This window comes from Saimiri boliviensis, chromosome 2 (assembly GCF_048565385.1).
Source record: "Saimiri boliviensis isolate mSaiBol1 chromosome 2, mSaiBol1.pri, whole genome shotgun sequence".
Lineage (NCBI taxonomy): Eukaryota > Metazoa > Chordata > Mammalia > Primates > Cebidae > Saimiri > Saimiri boliviensis.
This window is the reverse complement of record NC_133450.1, coordinates 200,036,379-200,043,583: the sequence shown is the minus strand read 5'-3', so window position 1 is coordinate 200,043,583 and position 7,205 is coordinate 200,036,379. Positions and strand designations below refer to the sequence as shown.

At 44.5% G+C, this 7,205-nt stretch overlaps 1 long non-coding RNA gene across 1 annotated transcript; it reads left to right on the top strand.

Moving 5' to 3' along the window:
- Positions 1 to 306: 306 nt before the first annotated feature.
- LOC141582883 (uncharacterized) lies at positions 307 to 5,506 on the top strand. Its single transcript, XR_012515790.1, has 4 exons — positions 307 to 636; positions 3,657 to 3,925; positions 4,472 to 4,688; positions 5,143 to 5,506. It is a non-coding gene; the product is annotated as an uncharacterized LOC141582883 (long non-coding RNA).
- Positions 5,507 to 7,205: the final 1,699 nt, after the last annotated feature.

The window sequence follows — 7,205 nt, the reverse complement described above, 5'->3', positions numbered from 1 at the left end:
TACTCAAGACAGTTACTTTCTAGAGATCTGCTGTATAGCATTGTGCCTATAGTTAACGTTGCTGTATTGTACGTTTAAAATTTGTTAAGAGGCTGGATCTTATGTTAAGTGTTCTTATTACATACAAAAACTTCAAAGGCTGTCTATGTCCTGCAAGGCCATTTCCTGGAGCTGAGTCCTTCACCATTACCTGCAGGGAGTTTCCCGAGTATCCCTTCTGAGGATGTGGAGACATATGATTCAGTTACTGAATGCCTATTGTGTGCTGGAAACTGTGCTACAGGTTTTCCCCTGTGAGATTTTCTTTAATCCTCCTATCAACCCTGTAAAATAGACATCATTATTCCCATTTTGCAGGTGAGAAACTGATTTAGAGGGTCCTGAAATTTGTGATGGGAACTCGAACCCATCTGAGTCACCACAGTAGGGAAGAGAACACTGAGGACGGCACCGCAGCCCCAGGCTGCCTCAGCTCAGACTGGGACGTGTCACTCCTGTTCACAGCCCACTGGCCAGAGCTGCATGCACGTGCCCAAGCAGTCACGAAGAAGACTGAGAGACCACGGGGAGCCCATGGACATTCAGTGCCAAGGCACGCCCATGGAATGAGTGTTTCCTTCTGTCCTCCTTCTGAAGGTATTTGTTTGGAATGGAATTCATTCTCTTTGGTTCTAGCCAAGTAGAGTCAGTTCTTCACTGCTTTTATTTTACACTGCATATGAGGAGAAAATATAAGTGACTTGTTCTGATCATGTTACACACTCACATTGCCAGTGGAAAAAAATCAGAATTAAATCAATACCAACACCACATTTTGGGAAACGAATTAAATGGACTGAAATGTCTCTTGAAAAAAAGAAGTATCTTAATCTGATGTGTGTACATATATTTCATGTTTGTATCGTATCATAGGTAATTAGAGCTGAAATTACCCTAGCAATTGTTTGATTTTGCATTCTCATCTCAGCTTCTTCCACAAGGATTTCGAGCAGCACCTTAGAAAAAAATTACAGAATACTACCACAATCAGTTCTTCCTGCTTCCTGTCTCCCACCTGCCAATCCATTCTCTACCCTGACACCGAAGAGATCTTTTAAATGCAAATCTGGTCCTGCACTTTGTACTTAAAAATAAAACAAAAACTTTCTAAGACTTTAGTCTCTCCCCTCAAAATCCCTGTCTGGTGGCACAGCCTAATTTACCACTCCAGCCTGTGATAGCTGTGTTTTGTGTCAACCGAGCTAAGCTGAACATGGGCTTTTCAGACTTTCCTTCCCTGTATTATTCTGGGTCAGGGTCGACTGCAGATAAATTTGCTGCAAGGGAGATTAAGGTGGGACTCATAATATTAGAAGATTTCTAATGAAAAGCTATAGGATGAGCATGTGAGATGCTCACTATTAACATGAACAGAGTATGAGCGATGTGGTCGGTGCCAGTCTAAAAACCCTTACCCATATTGAAGTGAGCCACTGAGGCCTTATTGTTATTCCCATTTTACAGATGTGGAAACTGAGATTATGTCCCTTACCTGAAATCACCCACTATATGAGAGAGTCAGCATTTGATCCCAGACTGTGGGACTTCACAGCCATGCTTTTTGTTGTGATTATGATTATCGACTACAGAAGATTCAATAGAGTTTCTGTGAAGTTTTACTTCTCTCTGAAAGAGACACAGAAAGAATAATCTCTCTCTCTTTTTTTTCTTTTTCTTTTTTTTGAGATGGAGTTTTGCTCTTGTTGCCCAGGCTGGAGTACAATGGCACAATCATGGCTCACTGCAACCTCTGCCTCCAGGGTTCTAGTGATTCTCCTGCTTCAGCCTCCCTGGCAGCTAGGATTATAGGCACCTGCCACCATGCCAAGCTAATTTTTTGTAGAGACAGGGTTTCACTATGTTGGCCAGGCTGGTCTCGAGCTCCTGACCTCAGGTGATCCACCCCCTCAGCCTCCCAAAATGCTGGGATTACAGGCATGAGCCACCGTGCCCAGCTAGAATGATATCTTTTTATATTAATATGATAACTGGAATTTTCAGTCCTCTCTTCAATAGCCTGGGATAAAGACAAACCTCAAAGAGGACAGAGATGATAGAAACTCAAATAAGTGAATAAGTCTGATTGTACTTGCACATGTGGGTGACCAGAATTTGTATGTCAGTCTCCAGTTAGCAAGAGCTTCCCTTGAGGTCAAAGGATCCCACCAGCTGTGCCACCACACAGTCAGGTTGGGAGCGGGTTTACCACGGGAACAATGACCCCCTTAACTCTTAAAAGAGGTTCATTCCTTGCTCATGTGATAGGCCCCTTGTGAGTTGGCTGTGGATCCGCTGCAAACTTTCTCCACTCCAGGATGATCTGGAGCTTTGCTGGTCCTTGCAGCAGAGGGAATGAGTAAGGCGGAAAGTGCTCTTGATCCTAAAGATCCCGCCTGGAGTGACATGTCACTTCTGCTTGCATCTCATTGGCCAAAGCAAGACACATGGTTACATAGGAGTCCACAGCATGAGGAGGAAGTATAATTGTCTCTCTGGAAGGGCCACTAATATGGGTGTTTAGTCAACTAGTGTGCCACGGAGATACTGATTCTTTAGCCACAGAGTTGACGAGCAGAGGCTGGATGATCAGAACTCTCTAGAGGTCATTTTTTGGTCACAAGTAATTTTTTTTTGTTTTTGTTTTTGTTTTTGTTTTTGAGACAGAGTTTCACTCTTGTCGCCCAGGCTGGAGTGCAGTGGCATGATCTCAGCTCACTGCAACCTCTGCCTCTGCCTCCTGGGTTCAAGCGATTCTCCTGCCTCAACCTCCCAAGTAGCTGTGATTACAGGCGCCCGTCATCACACCCGGCTAATATTTATTCCCAGTATTATCTTTTTCTGTACCATGAAAGAAAATCAACTGGGAATTGTGACTCTGATTGCCTCACTGACTTCTCACAAGAACTAGAGAACCATGACACCGTTGGTCTGAGCCCAAATCTAGTCAGTAATACAAAGACAGAAGCAGAATTTGGGATTTTAGTCTTCACACGCAAGGTTCTGTGGCTCTAATAATGGATATCTGGAGTGGGTCAGTGGAATCTGGGGCTTGAACAGCTGGAGCTCCTGGGCCTTTAGTTCACCATGCCCCCACACCTCCTCTTCTGACTCAGGAAGGGCTAACTGGCTGTTGACAGGTTAGTAGTGACCACACAGGCTTAGTGATAACCAGGGAGAGTGTTGAGCATATATACACTCCAGACTGTATTTTTTCTTCTTATTAAGGCTCTGAAGACAAGAACATGACAACATTTTGGCAGCTGGGATTGTAGCCATGTGTGAGGAGAAAGTGATTTGCATGAGCAATGCAAAACCACCTGGTTTATTGCAACTGAATCTGAACAAGTTAAATGAATCAAATTCCCAGTTGGATACCAAAGGAGCTGACTTACATACACACACAGCCCCTGCAAAAAGAAAAAAAAACCCCTAAGAAATAGCACTCCGATGTTATGCAAATGCACTACTAAGGAATCTTTGCCCTCTTGCTCTTACCACCCCACATCCCTCTCCCACCCACCCCCCACGCACGCTCCCCTTGTTTCCTTCCTAGTGAGCTTGTGTGAATCCTCTTACCCTGAGAGGTTTATGGTTGGGATTTCTTTCCCCAACTCCAGCCCTCCACAGACACCCTCCAGAAGGATGACCTCAGTGGTACAGAAGAGCTGGAAGAGTGGAATTGCTTGTTCACCCACCAGCAATCAGAACTCCCTACAAGCCCGCCTAACTGAAGATTCTTGGCTTCCACCCTGGACATATTACCAAACTCCCTGCTGAGTCTCCTGCATTCTGAAGTTTCAAAACCATTGTGTTTGCCTCTCAAATGCTGCTTATAGCATCAGACAGGCCCTCACATCTCCTCCCTAGGCCCTGCCCTCTCCTCCAGGTACGAAAGCAAAGATATATTTCAGTAATGTGTGGTGGTTTTATTTTTATTTTGCTGGATGGGCCATCGTCAGGTTGTGTACAGGCTGGGAAAGATAGGGCTGTGTCAGAGTGTTGGAAAAGGGGGCATGTGTAGGAGAAGTCATAAAGAAGACTTTGTGGTATAGGAAGAGAGCACTAAGTAAGAGACTGAAGACCTGATTTCAAGGCTGACTTCAGCTACTGATCTTGGTAATACTGAGTTGACTTGAGCGGTCCCCCTTCACTCATTCATTGAGCCAACATGTGTTAGATACCTGCCATATGCCAGCATGACACTGGCTGCTATGGGATAGAGTCATTGTGGTAGTCAGCTTTCAAGATGGCCCTCAATGATCCCTTTTTCCTGATATTCACACCTGTGTGTGATCCCCTCCCGCAATGAATAGGGCTGACCTGTGTAACAATAGAATATTGCAGAAATCACAGCATGTGACTTCCATGACTGGGCCATAAATGACTCTGTGGCTTCTGCCTTGCTTTGTCTTGGAACCTCTATGTTGTGCAGATGCTTCTCAAGTAGTGCTTGGAGAGGCCCCTTGTGGAAAGGAGCCGAGGCCTCTGCTGATAACCAGTACCAAGTGAGTGAGCCTTTCTGGATCCTTCCACCCCAGCTGTGCCTTCGGATAACTGCATCCCAGCGGACATCCTGACTGCCATGTTGAGAGATTCCAATCCACAGCCATCCAGAAAAGCTGCTTCTAAATTCCTGACTCACAGAAACTGTGAGCTAATAAATGTTTATTATTATAAGCTATTCTGTATTGGGGTAATTTGTTAAGCAGTAGTAGATAATTAATACAGTAATGAATGAGGCATATAAGATCCCTACTCTACACTTATGGAGACTATCAGTCTAGCAGTGTAGGAATGGGAGTAAGGATAGACAAAAATAATTAAATCAAACAAATAAGCATAAATGGTGGTAAATGCTGTGAAAGAAACAAGCAGGATGCTGAGCTAAGACAAAATTATATGCTGAGTGAGCTTATTTAGATAGGGTGAGCAAGGAATGCCCCTGAGGAGCCCCTTAAGCAGACACTGAAAAGTGAAAGAGCTTGGAGGAGCCATCTGCACCCAGATACAGAAGCTCCACTCTAAAGATGACAAAGCTTGCCTGGCTTCCCTTCACTACTCATCTGTGACTAATTTTCATTATTCATGCTTTTTTATTTACAGTAAAATTTCACAGACCAGATGGGGTGGCTCACACCTGTAATCTCAGCACTTTGGGAGGCCAAGATGGGAGGATCACTTGAGGTGGAGAGAGTTCAGGACCAGCCTGGGCAACATGGTGAGATATCCTATCCCCTCGCCGTCTCCACAAAAAATAACAATAAAAAAATGGCCAGGTGTGATGGCATCCACCTGTAGTCCTAGCTATTCAGGAGACTGAAGTGGGAGGATCTCCTGAGCTTAGGAGTCCAAGGTTACAGTGAGCTATGTAAGAAAAAAAAAAGTCTTTAAGGACTTAAATGTAGTAGATATCACCTGCGCATTCTACTTAATTTCTTTAAGAGGTGCTTCATCATCACTTGAGCTATACACCACCTTCTCTTTTCTGATCCAGTCTCCTCCTGTTATTCTTCATCATACATGTGAAGTAGGCCAGGCTCTCTTTTTTGTTCCCTGGCATGTTCCTGTGAAGTGTCAGCTGACAGCGTTTGTCAACTGGGCCTTATTGAGGCCTGGCCTGGTCTGCAAGTTGTGGTGACATTTGTAACAAGGTAGAGAAATAAACTTCTGCCTCTTGATTGCATAGCTTAGCTGATCCTCTACTGAACACAGAGGGACCAGTGCCTCCATGTGGGGGTCTTGGAGGCCATGGCTTGGGGCTGGCTCTTTATTCTAACATCAGTCGGGAAGTCACTGGATGGTTTTAGGCAGCAAAGTGATCTCATTTATTCTTTAAAATGTTCACTCTGGTTATTCCCTGGGTTCGTGCTAAGTCTCAGGTTTCTAATTTATAAAAAAAAAGAGTCTGAGACAGAATTTTCCACCCTGCTTATCCCCACAAAAGTCTTTCCTTTCCAGGCTAAACATTCCAGTTCTTTTAACCATCCTTTACACAGTTTGGCCTCTTCATGATTGTGGTTATTCTCTGCAAAACTGACATGTGGTCATGTCCTCTGGATTTGGGGTACTTCAAACCCCAGCCCAAGGCTCTATCCCTGGTATGTCCAGCGTTCTGCAGAGCAGGGCTGCCAGCCCTCTTGTGAGATCAGTTTGACATGGGTTAACAATCCTATTTTACTGCAAAATCTCTTTGCTGCTAACCCTGAAGGTGAATTGTATGAAATCATTCTTTGCTCCTCTGGAACCGTTTCCCTCTATCAGGCATTCTCTCCGTAGTGGGCAACAGCAGGGCAGAAAGACCAGGGGTCCATGCCGGGCATTGCTTCTGAGCTGAGCTTGGGCAGGAGACCGCCTAATTGGGATTTAGTTACCACCCCTGTGAAAGTGTCAAGTTCTTTTGAAAAGTGGTTACAGAGACAATCTTTACATTTAGAAACACTGAAGAGTCACAAAGTGAGTCATCTGAGAATGATGCTGCAGATGGGTCTGAAACCTGATGGGTAGTTCTCATACAAAGGACCAGCTCTGCCTGGAGTTCAGATAAAAGATCACACTGGCTAATTTAGATATGAATGATAACTTTCCAACTGGGGTAACAGATAAGTGCTTCCAGAAACAGCTTCTTTAGGCAACGAAGCCACAGATGGCTGCCTTCAGAGAGAAGGGAGAAATGGTAGAAGACAGAGAAGAATTTAGGTCAGCCTGAATGGGGCCCCCAAAAAGTCAAGTTCAGAAATAATTTAGCAGATAGGGATCCAAAGAATATGTGGCTTGCCTGACAAATGACATTCACTTTGAAAGTGAAAATGAAATTGGAGAAAGCAAAATTGCTGCATAATAGGTCCCGGAGATTGAAAAGATTCTAGAGGAGAAAGGAGTTGTAAAGCCTTCCTAGTTAAGCACAGGATTGGAATGTATGAATTTTGGTCCATCAAGGGTCAGGTGAAGATCACACAGATAATGGCTTAATCCCAGCCAGCTTCAAAATGACATTCATTAGCAGAGCGTCTCAAGCTCTTGACAAGCGTGCCTGACCAGGCTCACGCTGCCTTCTCTCAGCGTCACTCATTCTGGGTAGAACTCTCTAACAGAATAAGACCACTTAATTTTACAGTGAAGCCTAGGAAAGATGGAAAAAGACTTTTACCCTGACTGTCAAGGGGCCC